General features: G+C 38.0%; 1 protein-coding gene across 2 annotated transcripts in view; it reads left to right on the forward strand.

Moving 5' to 3' along the window:
• TSHZ1 (teashirt zinc finger homeobox 1) overlaps positions 1–20,171 on the forward strand; it is a 77,836-nt gene that overhangs the window by 11,958 nt on the left and 45,707 nt on the right. Inside the window, exon 2 of one of the 2 annotated variants that reach the window (XM_084848113.1) lies at positions 12,301–12,407. The exons of the other annotated variant lie outside the window; for it this stretch is intronic. The gene's annotated coding sequence lies outside the window, so the exon portion shown is untranslated. The remainder of the gene's footprint in view (positions 1–12,300; positions 12,408–20,171) is intronic. 2 annotated transcript variants of the gene reach the window in all.

Consider the following 20,171-nt stretch of genomic DNA (forward strand, 5'->3'; position numbering starts at 1 on the left):
TTAGCAAATATTATTGTTACAGGTCAACTCTCAAACATAAGTGTTTTAAAAACAAACATTTATTTCAAAGTATAAAAATGTGCTGAAAGTGGTAATTCAGTAAGGTTGCTTGATGTGAAGTTATTGTGCTTCAGTTACCAGCTATATAGAGGTATCTGTAAAACATGCCTTTCTCAGCTGCGTCTTACTGTAATATAACTGGTTATACAACTACTTCTGAGGAACAGCCATATGGACAAGTTGTTTAGCAGTAACATCCATAGCTTTTAAGACCAATCCATCCATTGGTCTTAACTGAAGCACTGCATTTGGGGAGTTTGTGAGCTTTTTTGAAATTGAATCAAAGAACAGAATAGCCAGTGAGATTGCATTGGATACCAGTGTTCAAAATTCTGGAGTTACACATTTTTCTTACCTTGCACAGGTGGTCAGCCCCAAAATTAATTTAAAAAATAGTAATTATGATACATGGCAGGTCATGTTAACTTAGTGGAGTTGAGTGCTTTTAAAACAAAAGGCAAGAAGGTTTGAACACAAGCAACGTTAATTAGATTACGAAGTAACTAGAAGAATAGAATTACATCTCCCCCAGGAACAAGGGAGTAACTTTTTTTTTAAATCAAGGGGTGTGTTTGTGTGTGTGTGTGTGTTTGTGTGTTGGGGGTGGGGGAGGAGAACTATCTAGTTTACAAAGAAACTAGATAGGCAGGCATTTTTTGTTCTTTTTAGCAGTACTTTTGCTAGAATCATTGAACAAGGACGTCCTTTTAGGGCTGTGGTTGGCCCTCATGATTGTATGTATGGATTGTATTCAGTGGCGTAATTCCCGTAGCAGGTGGAGCTCCCACGCATGGAAGATACCTCTGCCCAGTCTTTGTGGATCCTTCCTTCTCCTCAGTTCCCATGCCTCAGCTCACCTCATTCAGGAGAGTCCTCCAACCCTCTGTGTAGCATTTTTGGGGGTGGGGGGGGGCTCTGTGGCTGTTGGGGGAAGGACAGGTTGTGGAAATCCACTTCCACAAACTCGCTTCCGCTGGTGTGACATTGGATGGAACACTGTATTTTTTTACATTTAGTATTTGTTTTATATTGGCCTTGTTATATTATTAGGTTATTGAGTTATGAATGGCACATATATCTGTGGTCCAGTAGTCCCTGACATGGCCATGTTATTATGCATTCCTCTTTCTTTGTTGTTATTATTTTGGATTCAACCAGAATTGGCTCATTGGCTCATTTCAGACATCACACTAAAACATGGTTAAGGAATCTTAACTATGGTTTGACATGATATCTGCATTGACAAACAATCTTCATTGACATTTGTGATCTGTTTGCAAACCAGAATGAGAAATCATGGTTTGAAGTAGGTTTGCAAACTATGGTTTGTGCTAACTGTGGCTTGGCATAATGTATTGAACTGATAAACCATAGCTATGGTTGTTGCTCCTACTTCCAGAAGCCACTATACTCTGGATGGAATGCTGAGAAGTTGGAAAAAGAAAGACAAACAGCTCTAAACCATAGTTTTCATGATTGTTCAGAAATATCGGTTGGGGTTTGGCAATAGTGCTAACAATATGGTTTGGTATGATGTCTGAATGGAGCTATTGACTTTGATTGGGAGGTATCAGAAGAGTAACACAGAGGAAAAGTGCTGCAAACTGAGCAGGAGATGTTTCTCAAGTTAAACATTTCATCCTTGTTTGGTTTCTCCTCCTCCTTTTCCCTGAAAACTTGCACCTGGTGAAAATTATAGTGCAAGAGGATCTGAACCAAGAACATTGGCCTTCAGAATATACAGAAGACTTTTCTTCTACACAAAAACTCATTACGAAATTCCAGTCTTTGAAAACTAAAAATGGACATCAATTATTTTGGCAAGCTGTAAAAGTCTTGAGGCGAAAGCAGCTGAAAGCAAGAAGCCTAAGAGTTATTAAGCCAGAAACAAGGAAAAATACAAACCAATCAACAAATAGGGCCTGTAACTTTTTATTTCAAGTACTGTTCTGACATTACAAGTATCTATATCAAATATATAGCCAGATCCTAGTCTGTTAGCTACCTTTGCCTTGATTTGGGTGAGAAATGGGATACAAATAGAAAAACAAATGAATATGAATGAAACTAATTCTTGAATGCTGCACACTTACCTGGGAGTATGCTTCATAGAACACAGTGAGATTTACTTCTGAGTAAACATGCAAAGGATTGTGCTGTAACTATGTGTAGGATCCCACCCATATAGTATTTGTGCTTAAATAAGGTTATTAGTGTCACATGTGTTCTCTTATTTTTGTGGTTTTATTTTTGTTTCCTAAAATTCTTGTTCCTCCCCAAATCTCGGGTTTTGAAGTCATAGTTATCCACAGGGCTGTAGGGCCCTGATGCTCTGCACTACTGTCACTGTATATGCTGTGAAGGCAGTAAAAATGAGCACTAATCAATCTTTCAGAACCAAGCAATGAGCATTAGGAGGCCACTATCCTGTGACTAAACACACCCCTTTTATGGAGTGTTGGTGCTAATAAAGGACAGCTTATTACTGAGGCAGAGACCAAAGCTTGGGTGAGGTCAACCATGACTGGCAGTCATCAGTCATTCTTAATGATACTTTTTCCCCTGCTTTCTAAGGGATTTTGAGCAGAGTGCAAATCATTTGGGGTCATCCATAGTTCATGTACCCACAGATGGTAAAGGTTTTGAAAGACTTTGGTTTAAACTTGTACTTTAAAAAAGAAAAAAAGAAATTATTTTTCAAGAAGACAACAAACAAATGCCTCCAATAGATTCCCTCTCCCCATGTAGATTGTTGTATTTTCTTTCACTGTTAGAAGATGTTTTACACACTAGAGTTCTTTGTGCATTATAAAGAACTACATAAATTTATTTTTTATGACGTCTGTCTTCTTTAATTATTACCTTTGATGTCTATTGGTGACTAAAGAGAGCTTAACAGGATTTTTCTCCCTTCTTAAATTTTGCAAAGTGAAACCCAGCTAGTCCTTGACAGATGTCTGTTCCTCACCTTCAGGATTATTTTAGAAATCCCTTTCTGATGAGCGGAAGTGTCAAATCAAGGACAGGTCATAAAGTAAAAGTATAAACCTTTTAAAGAGACCCTGTTAATATATAAACATTCTGCTCTCTTTCTGAATTTTTTATGGCCTGAAAAATATATTTTGGTGAGAAGGTGGAAAAGTTTCAACCACAAGCTTGTTTGCATTTTTAAAAAATGCACCATTTTCTCTTATTCATTCCTATTTGGTATACCAAGTAAATAACTGCTACATATAGGGAGTGTTGCTAATGAGGTTTTGTTTCTTATGCTTTTCTTTTAAAATTTGACAATTGTACTATAAAGTGATGTTGTGGTGATGCTTTTGAGGGTGTGTGTTTTGCATTTATTTAATTAATTTGCATCCATGTGATAGTCATCCATTGTAGTAACTCTGGGTCTAAAGGCAATGAAAGCAGTGTGAATTAGATAATAGCCTTTTTCTTTCTTTTTTTCATTCATTCATTCATTCATTCATTCAAGCAATTTGACTTTTTCTGAGATTTTTACTTCTGATAAGCTGTTTATTTTTTACTTGTAAAAGCTGAGGTAAGCTGAAATCAACACCTTTAGTTTATTCTGTCAGTTACGTATCTTCCCACATGGGGAAAAATGTGTTGTAGTGCATACAATATACTGATGTTTGTACTGATGTTTGTCTTGTGTGCATGCTCTGAATGCTGCAAGTCAACGCTTAAAATGTCTCAGTGCTGAGGGAGGGTTAGACAACTTATTTTCAGCATTTAGCTTTGTAAAGCAAGCTGTATGCAAAGCCCATGTGTAAAATGCACTAGCTTATGAACATGTATGTATAGTGCCTAGCTTGTTGGAAGAAATGGGTGCAGTGTGTTATGTGTAAACAAACATTATTATAGAAAGCGGAATAAAAAAGGGTCTCATGTGAATAAGTAGCTCAACCAATTAAAAATGCACATATGGACATATTTTATTTATATAGTATAAATATAATTTGTGCTGTGGTTCACTTTTGGTATTTTGTGTAATTGTTATCACCTTTATTTTAAGCACATACTCTTTAAAGTTTGAAACCTGGTCACTTCTATCACATAGCTGCCCAATGAGTGAGATGTTTTTGGTAATTCTGCAAGCAAACAGATTTCTTGTGTTGGTTGGAAAATATGTACAGCTTTCATAAACAATAGAAAATACGATCAAATAGCTCACTACCTATGATAAGAAGTGGACCTTGTTGAAGCTTTATTCAAGAAAGCACTTAAAGATGAGGGTGTTTATGTATTTAAATTTAAGAATATGCTTTAAGTGCTTTCCTGAATTTGGGCCAACGTGCCTGATGCTTCCTCCTGTTGAGACCAGATGTCATGAGAAACAAATCAGGCCTCATGGCCCTGATTCTTTTGCTCACTGCACACGGTCCCTGCTTGTTAAGTGTTTCTGTCTCATGTATACAGGTTAGTAGAACAGCTTATCCTCTTGTGAATGATGGGCAAAGAGGAAAAATGAAAAGCTTCTCTATCTCTAGTAAGGGTATGGACATTTGTGTGTAGCATTTATTCTCAGGTAAATTATTTTTACCTTAGGGTACTGCCTTCTGTTCCCATATTGTAGTAGAGATGGGTTACAATTACCACCCAGTATAATTTTAGCTATGAACTTGAGCACACTCGGGGAGAGAGCGGAGGACAGGAAGGCCTTGCATGCTATGGTCCATGGGGTCATGAAGAGTTGGACACGACTTAACGACTGAGCAACAACAACAATAATTTTAGCTGCTGTTTAGGGATTAGTTTACGACTGCCTAGAAATAAGCGTATTCGTTGATTAACCATGGATTAAAACATACTAGCCATGATCCAAAATTTTCCTGGGATTGAGGCACACATGGAACTCCATGCAACTGGGATTTCCCTGTTTTGTTGAATGTTTGGGAAAGTACAGTGCCCATGCTGGCACTATGTAAACTAAGATTTCACAAAAAGGCTTACTGATTTGTGTAAAGTTCCATCTGTACATCAGAATCTCTGAGTGTACTTGGAATGTCTGGATGGGATTGAATGTGTGAACAGCCTTAAAGGATTCAAGCTCTCAAGTCCAGCTAAATCAGAAGGGCATCTAGAGAAGCATCCTGCTTTGCTGCCCCAAAGCAATGTAATGCTTTTCTAAACTTGAATCTAACCTACTTCAGAAGCCTTGCAAGGCCTATTTTGGACTATAGTTTTCTAGCCCACCATTAAACGTTTAATTAAGAATGAGGGTTTTGTATATGTTTACTTTGCTGTTTGATTTTTATTTGAATACCATGGGTTGTATCCAGTGGTGTCATTCCAGTAGAGCAAATCCTCTACTGCTTGCAGAAACCCTGTCTTCATCCTTGTGCAAATGTCAAAGCCAATACTTTGATTCTGCTCATACAAGCTGTTGTGCAAGTACTTTCACAACGCATTATGACTTTATTATGCTATATCGATGTTGCTTGTGCTAGTTGTCCCATTAGCACATGCACAACCACTAGGGGAATAATGCTATGTCTTATAATTTTTTTTTGCTAGGATTACATTGACTACAATTCCAAATAATGGTTCAACAGTTTAATGGGAAGGGTAGAGTTATGTCTTCTTCCTTCTGCCCCATTCAGCCCATGCCATTGTTTTAAATATCTACCTGTGCTGTGTTGGAGTGTTTTGATGCCACAGTGAACATAGAAGGTGCCCACTAGGGAAGACGAAGTGGCTGAATATATTAATGTACACTCCTTGCCCATCTCTGCTGTCCTATGCTAGGATACCAACTTTTCAACAAGCCTCTGTAACTGTACCTTTAATCTGCTTGATGCGCTGATATTAGGTGATAATGTTTATTTCCTATCTGTGAAAAGCTTCACATGCTGATTTTGGCAGTCAAACTGCTGTTAAAAGGCACAAGAGGAGGCCAGGCATTTTTTCTGGTCAGTTGGCAACCCAGGCGGAACAGACAGAAGGAAAAAAACAATAGGGAATGCAAGGCAGCCTCATGCATTCCATGTACGGAGCGGAGCTCTGACTTTTATTATATGGCTTGTTGTATTTTTGTATTGCAACCCACATGATGACCTAGGGATAGGCGGTGGTGCTGTCAGGGAAGGACTTTGGGGCAGAGCTCCAGGGCCCCACTCAACAGAATGAGCAGGAGGGCCCCCAAATTCAGCAGGGTTGGTTTCCAACATTTTGAAATAAGTGAAATAACGTCTGTTATCATCTAAAGTGGGTCTCCCATAAGACCAAATTTACCTAACTGCACCAGTGGGGAGAGAATGGGTTACAAATCCTAATAATATCTAAACTAATACAGGCTTATAAGGGCTTATTCTGTTTTTTTAAAAAACTCTTCCTATTCCAAGACATGTGACCTGCAAACAATACATAGGTAGGGCGGAGAAAAAAAGGATATTGCTGATATTTACGCATATGTTAATTTATTTAAATGTGTGAAGACGGAAAATTGCCAGTTGCTTAGCATTAGGAGTAAGCTTAAAAAAAAACTTGTGTTACAAAAAGTGAATTTAGTCTAATTTAAAACATGGTCAAATGGAAAACTCTGCATAAATCTACTGTTGACCCTTAATAGCGAGTGATTTTCTTACCGTGTGAGTGGTCATGCATACTTCAGATGAAACAGGTTTTACTGTTACAGATGTAAAAGAGCATGCCTGAAAAAGAGCATTGCAATGCGCAATCTCTAAGATTTCTTCTGTGTAGGGAGACAGTGCAAGACCTGTGAATAACTTCTATCTCACATGCCATGAGTAGTCGGATCTTTATTGATATGGGCATTTTGTGCTAGGCCTGTGGGCAGTGAGGGGAAATTTAGCACTTTAAGAGAAGAGAGCTTGTTATATTAACCTGTCTGCCAAGGACAGACAACAAACAGCAGTAGTTTCCTTCCTGGGTGAGGTGTAAGCCTTTCAGAGATATTTAATGTGGTCTCTTAGATACAACTTCCCTGCCCCCTATCTGTAGTTGATTTTCATGTTTTGTGGGGTTTTTGAACTCAAATCCTTTATTTTGTCTTTAGAGCATGGTTGAAAAGGAATCATCTTTTTTATGCAGCTTTGTGCTTTTCCTCTAAAGCTTGTATCTGCGTGAATGTGTTGCAGTCCGATGAAAGTTCATTCGATTAAATAAAATGCTTAAATGGTAATCCGTGCAAAATGATCATATTTGAAACACTTGATGCCTCTGTGAAAATCCATAATAGTGATCAGATTTAAATGATTTAACACAGTAGTGGTAGGGAGTGGAGCGGGGGGAAACGCAGTTTCAACACATCTATGTATTTATATAAAAAGATTAAAACTAAGGCCAGATATGCTTCTCCGTCTCTCTCCCTTTTTCTAAGCAGTCAAAAGATATACTGTATCCTCTGTGAAAGGGTGCTTTCAATCCAGTTATCCACTTTACCCAGTCTCAGATTCCAGAACCTTCTACACACCCTCATTGGTTAAACCACTAAGCCTTTGATTCCTTCCTGATTACACTATGCAAGACATCTATCAAACACTGTCTTATCTGTTTGTAAGGCAGCTCAGGCCTCAGATTTAAGTCATGGGTTTTGGCTACAAGTTGGAGTGTGATTAATAATTGACTAATGTAGCTTTTATTTATCACAGGCTAGCACATTTCACCATTACTGAGTTAACATAAATTAAGTGTAAGCTGTCGTTCAATCTGTTTTTCAACTCCCCCACCCCAAATCCTAAGTCTATCTTTCACTTTTTTAGAAACAAAATCCTTACACAGGGCACAGTCTTAGTCAGTGCCAAAAAGTTGATTTCCTTTTCAGTGGAGTCATATATCACTAGCCCTCCCGGCTGCAGTGTCAGCCTCTGACAGAATGACATGTGTCATTTATCAAAGGGGCCAGGCCGGGCCTTGGGAAACGTACATGACAAAGCCTGAGAGAGTTCATTTCGTAGTCTCCTCCTACCCTCTCTGAGCCTCTTTCCAGGAAAGCCTGTGATGTTTCTGTCTTAACAGCATTACTGTAAGTCCTTCAGCCTTCACAAAATTAACCCTCACAACCACAGCCATCATCACTAATATGGAATCTTCCTTAGAGGGTTCTGAATTTGTGTGTGTGTGTAAGATACACAATTAACAATGGTACGTTGCTGTAAAGTTGTGCTCCTTGATTCTTCTCAGCCCTACCCTGAACTGCTTTATATTAATTTGTGCGGTGGAGTACTGTACAAGAGCTAAAGATCTAGGTTTTCTCATAGCAAGTCAAGGCCTAAGAACTAACCATTAAAATATCAGGCTGCAATCCTAAATACACTTACTAGTGAGTACTCCCCATTGTTCATAGCAGGACTTCTGAGTAAACATGCATAGGATAGTGCTGTCACTGTGTTGAAAGGACTCTGGCACTGTACCAGTGTAGAATAGACTTCTGTGTGTTTGAATGTATTTTTGCTTGAATATTCTACCTGCTAAGCTTTCTTCTTGGTTATTTTGAACACAGGCACCAAAATAGGCAACAGACAATGTTTCTCTTATACAGAACTTAACATTTGAATCGTATAACATCTGTACAAATGAGGTGACCTGCTTAGCTATTGGTACTCCCTGTACAAAAGTACTTCACTTAGAAAAGAAGCAAAAGCAAATCAAATAGTTTTTAAAATACCCCAAGGTGTCACTTACACTGAATTGTTTAATTTATCAATTCATGTTGTTCAGTCCTATAACAAGGCATTGCCTAAGGGCTTAATGTAAAAATTATTTACTCACAAATGAAGAACGTGCTGCCAAAATCTGAACATAGTTTTTACAAAAGCAAAAGTTTTTCTTCCTGTCACATTTTCATTTTGTGTAATGACATAAAAGTTATTTTATCCTCCCTCCCACGCGCACGCACACTCACACCTTTAAAAACATTATGCACATTTGCTATCAGTAAAATTATAGCATCAGATATCCTTTAAAGATATAGCTAAGGGAACTCTAGCCTCAGCCAGGAACTTTCTAGAAAAGAATCCTATAAATTAGCCATTGCTCAGGAGTGGCTGCTTTCTAGTCAGGGCTGGTCCTTTCATTTGTCTACATAAGGCTAATTTATTTTTGCAGCCAGATGTGAGCTGACAGCCATCACTCAGACTTTCCTTCCCCCACTGTTAGGAGGTCGGGAAAACAGTCACGTTTCCCATTTTACAGAATCCCCATCAACATTATTGAAGATGGATGTATCTTTAAAGCAAAGATTGATTGTGGATATCGGAGTTATGGTGTCATTTATCATGGTGAATATTATTTAGACTTGGATTGTACAAGGCTGTAACTTGAGACACAGCCAGGGGAGGGACAATCTGGAAACGAGGATCCATGAACTTTAATGGATGGATGCTTTTTCAAAGCTCCACTCACTATAGCATGATTTACTTTTCGTACAGAAAGGAAACAAGCATTTCAGTTTTAAAGGGCCAGCATGCCTTCTTGTCTCCTTTTGTGGGTCCTTCACAGAAACATCAAAGGCTTACAGCTGAGACACAAATAGAGTGATTGAATATGAATTTTACATGTATGCAATTAATCCTAGCTTAAATATATCATCATAAGAGACATTAAATGAGGTGCACTCAAGGCTTTTGTTTGCTTGGGCCCTTACTCACGTGGCTGCTGAAGTGCTGAAGCGTAGCTGTATTGTGTATGAGATATCATGACCTGAAATTCTGGTAGCATTAAATATAACATGATAACCAGTGTGTCATATTGTGAAAGCTTTCTATATCAAATCAAGTCTAAATCATACACTTGTGCACTGCCTGAAGTATCTTACTGATATGAACAACTGATGAAACCCAGTTATTCAACATAGCAATAAATGTTTTGATACATAAAAATGGTGATCTGAACTATTCTTTTAAATCTTATCCTAATTTTATTGAAATTATTTGCAATATATAATATATAGTGCATTCATATTGGAATGTCCACATGGTAGTCATGGAAGAAGACTTTCTGATAAAGGGCCAGATTTGATCCTTTGACTTGACTTGGTAGCAGTTTGTGATATTATGTATACATTGGCTCTTTAAAGTACTTATTCATCACTTTCTATGCGAAGCTTGCAATTCTGTGTGAGAAAATTCTGTGTATGCTCTTCTGTGGGTGAAAAGATGATGTAGTTTTGCCTACAGTGTTGTTACCAATATTATTGGTAGTGTTGTTCCAGAACTTATTGTTCCAGAACTCTCATTATGATTGTAACCATATAATTCAATACAGTCCTTTCCATTTTATAATTTTTGTCATTACTATAATCTTTCTGTAAAGCTTCAGAAATTATAAAATCTAGGAAGAATGGATGTATGGCATAGACACAGATGAAGGCGTAAAGACATGATTTCTGAAAGTAACTGCATTCTAATCAGTCCAAAAGTAATCTTGATATTGTGATGCTACGAACTCTCTGGTTTCTGTGGCTGCTTGTATGTACCATAAAAATGGCCGTTGTTGGGCTCAACATGAGGGCTTCCAGAACTGATTTTGAACAGAGAAATCTTCTACAAATTAGATAATATAGAAATAAGGTAAATGGAAAGTAGATGAGCCTTCCCAGTCGGGCGCCCTCCAGGGGTTTTGCATATTTGGCCATGCTGGCTGGGGCTGGTGGGAGATGTAGACCAAAACATCTGGAAGGAACTGGGTTGGGCAGGTCTGGGATAGATTAACTACATGTGGTTGATTTCATGATGTAACAGACATTTCAGTTTCTACTGGTCCAGTAGACAGGCATTTATTAGTGAGTATTCTGTCTTAACTAAATTATGCTTGTACAGTATGCTTGTTTTTGTTTGGTATGTTGCTATTGAATTGGTTTTGTTTTATTCTTTGCTGTTTTAATATGAGTTGATGTCTTTATATGTTCTTTTCTGCTCTGAGTGACCTTTTTAGGGCTGAAGATGTGGGATATAAATTATCCTATAAATAAATAATCTACTGAAAGTCCCAACACTTAACGACACAACACATACAGTAGTAGACGTTGGCATATATCCTCTTTTTACTTAGCTTATTTTCTTTTTTAAAAAATCAAAGCAATAGGAACTTTGGTATTAAATTCCAAAGTTTTTGAGAGTGAGAGTATATAAAACATGAATAAAAGTTTTGTGCAGGCAGCTATTCTAGAATTAAAAACAGCAACAAAAATAAAAAAAATTATGAGCATCTGTTTTAGAATGCATTTCTGTTCTGTCTGTAACAAACGAAGAAAATCCATTATCTGGAACAATAAAGGGAATTTCCTTTTCCAAATCTTGATTTACTTGCAGAAGTGTGATCTTGCATTTAGATATTTTTTGGCAACTAATGCTCCTCTCTGGCATTCAACCTTATAATTTCAGAGGTACCAATCTACATTCTGAGCAGTTTATGGGCAACTCCACAATTTACAATGATGGACATGCATGTAAGCTAATTTAGACCCGTTCGCTGTTAGGAAACCCACTGACAACCTAATCTACAACTCATTTAAGCCAATGTTCTTTGATTTTAGCCTATATGCTATCCAGTGTTACTACATCGTGGTAATAATACCATTAGATTTCATATTCTCGTAATCATGTCCACCCGTGGCAACTACAGAAGTATCTGGTTGTGACTTTGTGTTAGCATGCTGCCAGAAGTTGAATTCAGCACATGATTATAGGTGTATAGAATGAGCATAGGTAAGATAGCCACTGGGTCATTTCATTGTTGCCAGATGAAATAATTGTGACACTGGGGCCACAATCCCAAGAAAGTGTGTTTAGGATACAGGCTGATCCTAGATATATTTGCTTGGAAGTAAGTTCTGTAGTAGCCAAAGAGATTTCTAAGCACTTATGTTTAGGATCAAAGTTAGTCCCATTTAGAATTGGCTTAAATTCTAATACTTAGCTTAACTGGGCTTGTGGTTCGGGTTGTCAGCTCATTCTAAATCTATACAACTGCCAGAATTTGCATGAGAATTTTTTTTCTCCAGACCAAAAACATATAACATGTTTACAAACAGGAAGCAGTTTATCAAATTCATATTTATCACAGCATCTGTAATGTCGACTAGGGGTCAAGTCATTACACTAAATTTATTGTAACTGTTATTAATGCATGTAGGCCTGTGCCACAGTTATGATATAAGACTGCTGTTTCCTGATTAAAAGCTGTTTGGTGATGCTGAGATATGATACAGATTTTCCCTGCCTCGTGGTGACTGACAGCAGCTTCTGGTATTCTGCTTTTTTCTAACAGTGGAGTATATTAATATGAACACACCTTACAGAGTAGCTCTGAGCTTCAAGAAATGCAGAATGCAGAAAAGTGTCTAATTTCAGCAGGCACAACTGTGCTTCCATAAGGTAACCAAATTTATCACTGCACATTACAGGATGCAGCAAATGTCATGAAAACCATTGTTTTTTAATTTTTTTCCCCCTGAGTGTCTGAATGAGGTGATTTATGGTAGTTATCCATCTTAAGGGTCATCTATCAACTTTTAGTTGCTAGGCAATCAAACTAGCAGCTGTTTGCTTTGAATCAAGCTGAAAAGTTGTCAGTCATCACATGCAGGTATGACCTTAGTGGTTAAAAGCATTAGCATGCATGCAAAATTAAAAGAAACTATATCCTCCATTTCCTGCCCTCCCTGCCCATGTTTTGGCATACTGTAGGGCTTAAGGATAAATGAGATGTGGTATAAGATTTTGTGTGCCTTGCATGATAGCCAATATCCTTCCTCTTCTTTAAAATAGCCACTCATGTCTATTAGCACAGAGCATTGTTTCCTCCATATTATCACTTCTCTTTCTAAGAAGCGTTCATTTTGAAGATAATGACAAAAGGGGCAAAAGGGCATAACCTAACATACACATACCTAGTATTCCATCAGCACAAAGACACAAACTTTGTTCCTATGCTGACATTTTCAGGGATGGTAAGTTCCATTGCATTGACACATCTTTAGCATCAGGGAGATTAGTGATTATACTCTATTAACATTCAGTGGAAATCGTTGGATAACTGTGTGTGTCACTCAGTCAGCTTGCTAGTATCTTCAGGGGTTAAACGTAAGTAGAAGTAAAAACTGTTGTACAAACCATACTCATATCAATAAGCAGACTGCTTCAGGTGAAAGCACCTCTGGATGATAATTTTTGAACCATTCACGTTCTGCTCATCTACTACTGTTATTGTCACGATATATTAATGTGGTGCTGCTAGTATACAAGGTGCTTTAAATCTTTGTCCTCATAACCAGCCTGTGAGGTAAGTCTTTAATGTTCCTATTTTACAGAAAGAGCACTGAGACTGAGAGATAGTGATTTCATGCAGTACTTGCTATTCCTGGCCACTACTGAACTGTGGGAAAGGAGAGGGCAAGGCAATCACCACCACTTCTTTATGGTGTAATTGGTACCCAATTTTGTATCTGCCCGGTCAACAGTTGACATCATCCCAAATACAAAATGAGAGTCTCAGAGAATATGACTGCTTCTGAAAATCTAAGCAACCTGTTATATCCTGGAAATATTAAACTGTATTTGATGCAGAGGTTTCTGGACAGCATTTGAAAAGAACTGATTTGCAGATGGCTTCAACAAGGAAGGCAAAGCTGTGTTTAAATGATCTCTTAGTGAAAGAATTCAGACCAACTTCAGAAAAGTTCACGTCCTGTAAGTTCTAGTTAATCAGAAATGGCATCTATCCATGACAGTAATTTTGTACCCCCACCCCAAGGCTGTTGAAGAATTACTGTGAGTTGTCAAGAAACTTCATAGAGAGCAGGGAAAAAAGCTTTTAACAATGTAGTTTATCATACTGTATCTTGATATTTATTGTGAACTGCTTTGGGAACAGTCCACTGTGGAAAAGCGGCATATAAATTAAACTTAACTAAAAATATGCTACTTGAAATTGCTTGAACATTAAGCATTTATGTACCAGATAAATCAGCAGTAAAACTCTGACCTGTGACATGCTTCTGAGAGTTGTGTCAAAACAGTGCAGCAAGGCCGCTTTCAATAGATGCACTCTGTAGAGAAATAAATAAATAAATAAATAAATATTGATCACTGGTGCTTAGGATGGGAAGGGCAGAGGGGGCTTGGTAACTTCCTTTTTTGTTCATAACTTTAGCCAACTGCATAATTATTTCTAAATTTAGGGGTTTGGGGATGGATAGATAGATAGATAGATAGATATAAAAATTGGTAGTCAGATATTCAGTAGCTATATAACACTGATTTAGCCAATGAGAAACTGTGGAAAAGTGACATTTTGGGGGTAAGAACTGATTTTCTTCTGTTTCCTCTTCTGTGTCTGTATCAATCACAGTGATGCCCATCTGTGTAGAACTTAAATATTTTTATAATAAATCCTATTGGCAATTGCATGGTTTCTAATGGATGTAAGGAAGCTTTGATGCTTTTTCCTTCTTAGATGGTAGGACTGTTACTGGGGGCAATACATTATTTTAACTTTGGAATTCGTGACTGTTGTGGATAATAGGGAGCTTGTGAGGCCTGGTTATGGGAACACTGACATATAAGTAGCAGCTGACCCACAGGTGGGACTGGATTGCAACACACCCTTATGTTACCCTTTATATGTGTAATGTAGAAAGCAGGCACATGCCAGTAGGCACACAGTTTCACATTCCTACCCCAACTTCTCCTTCCCTTCAGGTCCATTGCACTTGCTTAGAGAAATGGCACACGGAGAAAAAGGGAGACAGATCTGATACAATTAAATGGTACCTTTAAAATACATAAGGAAAGGTATATGTATTTACAATTTTCTTTAGCATAATTTGAGGCCAGAGCCTCAAGTTACTCTGAAAATGTGAGACAGGATTCCCTAATGAGTCATGGGAAGTTACTAGGCCCTTTCTCCAATCAAGTTTATGTGCCACTGTAGCCAGGAGGCCCTTCCCATTTATGCTGTGTGAGGCTTTTGCTATTTTTATAGGCTTGTGGCCTTTCTCCCTCCCTTGCACTTCAGACTACATCAGTTCAGTATCACACTTCCATTGGTCCTGGTTTTGCTAAAAGGGAAGCAAAAGGAGAGCTAGGGAAAAGCGAGGGTGACATGATACGAGAAACAAAATAGATTGCACAGGGAATACAAACAGTACGTTTGCTTTGGGGGTTATTCTGATCTGCAATATAGATGGGCACGTCTACTAGTCATATTGACATGGTTCACGCATCGCAACAACACACAGTTTGTTAAAGAATGAAGGAGTGAGTGTACTGGTTCTCATTCCTGATCATTCCTGCTGCGCCCAGGCAGAGCTAAACAACCCAGGGACGCTTCGTCCCTGGATTGTTTATTATGATGTCTGAACTCAGAATTGTAGGTTTTTGGGGAGGAACAACCCAGACTTATAACCCAAGAACAAACCAAGAACAAGCTCAGTGGGAGTGGCTGGCTAGAAACCAGCATGTTTGTTTGCTCCCACTCATTCATGATTGTGCAGGGTTTTTACAAGCCCTAGATATCTGTGATGTGCAAACTGGGCTTATTCTATAAATGACCTCCAGTATCAGAGGCAGCATGTCTCTCAATACTATTTTCTGGGGAACATGAACAAGAAGTTGCTATTGCACTTTCCACAGGCATCAGCTTGGCCACTGTAGGAACAGAATACTGGACTAGATAGGCCTTTGTTCTGATGCAGCATGGCTCTTCATATGTTCTTATGAAACCAACATGGTTTGAGCACAATGTATCACATGGCATATAGGGGATTGGATGCACTGGATGAATGTATGTGATCTTCAAAAATACCCTGTGCAGTTGCACAATGTTTCTGCCTGTTTTGAGCTCTCAAACAAAAGTGACATTGCTAGGTGAATTTGTCCTCCTTTAATTGCTCTATGCCAACACTGAAGAGGCTTTAATTTTTTTTCTTTAACATTGTGTAGCTCAGTACAACAAACTATAGAAACCAGATATCTCTAAACCGCAGGAACCTGGAAATTAAAGAGGCATATTTCAGAAGTTCATTGAGAAATTGCCCACCACTGTTTGACTCTTTAGTAACTAGGTACAGACAATGTCGATAATCGTAATCTACTCAGTTGAGAACTATTAGCTTTGATTAATTAATAAAAGCAGAGTTAATACATACGCAATTTTCTCCTTTAGGTATGAAATGAGGGCTTAAAAAAAAATACCTGAAAACAACATTCACTTCTGTAGTAGATGGACCCAGAATTGCACTGAAGTGATAAAAGCTCTTTGATTCTTGATATCTAATAATCATAACAGTTGGTAAATTCATTGGAGATAGTGGTAATAAAACAGCACACCAATGAATGTTAACTCTTTGTTCCCTAACACAACATAATTAAAGTCTGTTGCTTGTGTTATTAGTGTGGATGTTTCTGTAGCAGGAAAAGTTGCAGTTGCCTAGTTCATTATGTTTTCAATTGTGCAAGTCTCTAGGTTGACAAGTCAGTGACAATCTATAGGGTGTAGGATTTTCCTGTGTGCTTGCATAGGTGTATTTGCTTTTCCTCTTTTTTCCTCTGATATGGTGAGAGCTGTTTTGTATACGTGTGCTTCCTTTCACAATATATTCTTAAGAAAATTAGTATAAATAGATGCTATGAATGTGCCCTAACGTCTTGGTGTCACCCACGGCACAGTCTCAAGTTTGATAGTATTCCCAAGAAAAATGAAAGGAAGGTTGGCAAACAGGGATTTGATTCGGCTGCATTTGCAGCATTGTCCTAGTGACAGGGACACTAGTGCCATCGGAGGTTTTTTTCCTAGTAGCCTCTTCAGAGTTGTCCTAGCTCCCAGCTTCTAGTTGTCACTTTGTTGCTTGCAAGAGGCAGGACGTTTTTCTTTTTTTCTAAGGTTGAAGACCAAGGTGCTTCTTTTGCTGGCAAGGAGTTTTCTTTCCTTGTTTCTGACTGGGGTGGTTAGTCAATAGTATAATGTGTAAAATGCTAATGCTTGAATATATTGAAGGGATATCCTTGTAGTACTTGGAGTTAACACATGCACACATTATAAAATTTATACACTACTTTATCTCAGCAGCTCAATGCAGGTTTCAGTAATTATACTGATCTGGTTCCATGTCCTCAAGGGCTCAAAGTCCAAAAATAATCTCTATGAATAAAATAAAAATGAACGTGAATCCATTTTCCTTTACTGCCACTCTCCTATATCTAACTAATGCTGCTACTCCACCACCACCTCCTTCTCTTCATCACATTATGTTTTCTGAGAGCTGGTAGCTGAAAAAGATGTGGATTGGATGAAGGTGAAGCCTTATCTTGGGGTTCAGGATCTCTTCTGGGTATCTGATGTAGTGTAGCAGATCTTCTGCCCTGTAGCAGTGGTCTTTGCCTCCACTTATAGTATTCTTACATATTTCTAAATAGACCAAAGATGACAAAGACAGCTTTATTCTCCAGTGCACTCTCATTCAAACAAAGCTGAATCTCGTGTTGGTGTCTCCTGGAACTTTTGCATCTTAGGGAAGTACAGAGCACATACTAGTAAGTTTCCATGTGTGTTTCTATTTTGCACGTGCATTACTGTGTTATGATAGAAAGGGCACTGTGGGTGCTTCCAGGCATAGACATTTTAAAAGTGCCCTGAATCAGGAATCAATACATTTTCCATGCTTACGGCTGTAAGCCACATGGAAAATGTATTGATTCCTTCTAGTCCAAACAGAATAGTGAGATCAATACAAGAAACACAGGCCAAATCAGAAATTGTAGCAATGAAACAGTCACTGGTTGGTTCATCTTCTTTAGAGGTTCATTTCCTAGCATTTCCTGTTAAGTGCTACAGTCATTAGGAAAAGTGTCCTGTTGGACACAGCCTGAAGAAACTGGTTAAGTGTTTGATATGAGCTATTACAGCCTCCCCATACCTGGTATCCTCTAGATATTTTAGACAACAACTTGATGCTTTGACTTAGATTCCTGCATTGTGCAGGGGGTTGGACTTGATGGTCTTATGGGCCCCTTCCAACATAGAATTCTATGATTCTATGATTCCTAGCATTCCTGACTATTGGACATGCTGGCTGGGGTTGATGGGAGTTGAAATTCAAAACATCTGGAGGGTATCGGGTTGGGAACGTCTGGGCAATTATCTAGATTTGGTTTATCAGCATTAACGTTTTTTTCCATTTGATAAACTTTACCCATGCCTTCCATTTTTATAATTAATTACAAGTCCAGCTGCTGTAAAATCCTCCTCTCTGATCACTGCAAAGTGCATTGTGCTCCACCGCTTTCTTTGCTACAAATGATGAGTGTATTTTGTGATTTTTCCTGGATCATGGAAGTAAATAGATTGGATACTATCAAGGGCACAAAGCACTGGAAAATGGACAGGCAATCAAAAGTCAAGGTCTGTAGAGAATATAGGTAAACATAAGTAAACAGTGGGAGAGTAGGAGCATGAAAAAGGTTCAGCTGCTGTCATAGTATCAAAATATGAAACAGAAAATCTGCTAAAACTGTTAATACAAAATGTCATGTTTTGTTTTAAACACTTGATAAATTACCTCAACCAAATAGTTATACAATATTTAACTTTAAAAGATGATACCCTTGTTTCCTGAGAATGGGTGTGTCATTATTTCAATGGGACTTCTCTAAGTAAGACTAAGATTGGAAACTATGGTGCAAGCTGTGTGGGGTTTTGTTCCAGTGCATATCGTTTTCTCAATTTTGCTAAGACAAGTGGCATTTAGGTAGGGTTGTGTGAATCAGCAAAACATGAGCTCATTGAAGTTCTCTGAATTCTACCTTGAAGCTTGTTCCAGCTTGTATCCATATCAGATTGCAAGCTTTGTTTTTTCCTTTTTGCACAAAGATTCATACATACTTTTGTGCACATTTTCCCAACTGTTTTTCAAATGTATGCATTTTCTCCCATTGATTAAAGCATATTTGTGTATCTTTTAAAAACATACCCATTTGTCAAACTCATTTTTTTTTTTGTTCTGCGAATGACATCACAAACTTGGAAATGTGTGGGCTTTGACCAGAGGTTGTGTTTGGGTCTGTGTTCAGTTCTTGGAGGTACTCTGGGTAAATGCTGGTCAAAAACAAAGTGAAACAAATTTCTCATGCATATCTATATTTAGGTGAATATTTTAATGGTCATTACACCTGTGCAGTTAACTCTTGTTGTAAGTGATTACATGACAAAGCAGTAAAGCAGTTTATTAGTAGTAGTTGTAAGTTATAATCACTGTGTTGTGTTGGAGAACATTTCTGTGGCATGTGTTCTCAAATCCTAAACAGGGAACAGACTAAATTATCACTGGTGTTTTACTACTGTTTGTTTTAACTTCTGTCAGGGATCATATCCTGTATCAGTGCACTTGATTATCAGTGGAAATGTTACTGCTGCGCTGACTACCACTTGAGTACAATTACTCCAGGCATTCTCACTGCCTGCATGCCAGGCACCGTTATTGAACCAAAATGACTAGTGAATTAATAATACTGCTCATTTGGTAGTCCTTTACCTTTCCTATTTGGCAGCATGTGATATAGTAGCCACTTCAAGTGTTTTCTTTTAAAAGAAAAGCAGGTTTCAGGTCTCACACATGATGAGAGATAGGCAGATAGTTAGGTAGGATAGATGATATAGATGGTTCTTTCAAAACAATGTTTTGCTACAAATAATTGTTGTTGGTTGCCTTATTTTCCACTGAGTCTAGCAGAGTTAGGACACGTGTGTATTGCAAATGAACTCCTTTCTGTTGGTTAGTTGCGGTTAGTTTGATGCTGAGATTACAAAAATGTAGGTAGCCAGAGACCAGCTCTAATTAGAACTGAACTTGTGCTCTGGAGTTGCAGATGGTTTCATTATGTTATGGCAACTGGGTTTTCCAAAGAGACCGTTTTCCGTTTCTGTCATCCTCCTTGACACCCCTTTCTTCTCCACACATTAAAAAAATGTGAGAATTGTATAGATGGCCATTCCTTGTACTTCTCTATATTCATTTTTTAAGTTTTATTTGTTTTTGGTGTTTTTAATTCACATGAGATCCCCCCCCCCAAATTCTAACATAACGTATAACAAAGACATTAAAATCATTGTTATACATATAAATAAAGCAAGTGATGGACTAA

The sequence above is a fragment of the Heloderma suspectum genome, chromosome 4 (assembly GCF_057233095.1).
Source record: "Heloderma suspectum isolate Gila_16-S chromosome 4, 16-S_ref, whole genome shotgun sequence".
NCBI lineage: Eukaryota > Metazoa > Chordata > Lepidosauria > Squamata > Helodermatidae > Heloderma > Heloderma suspectum.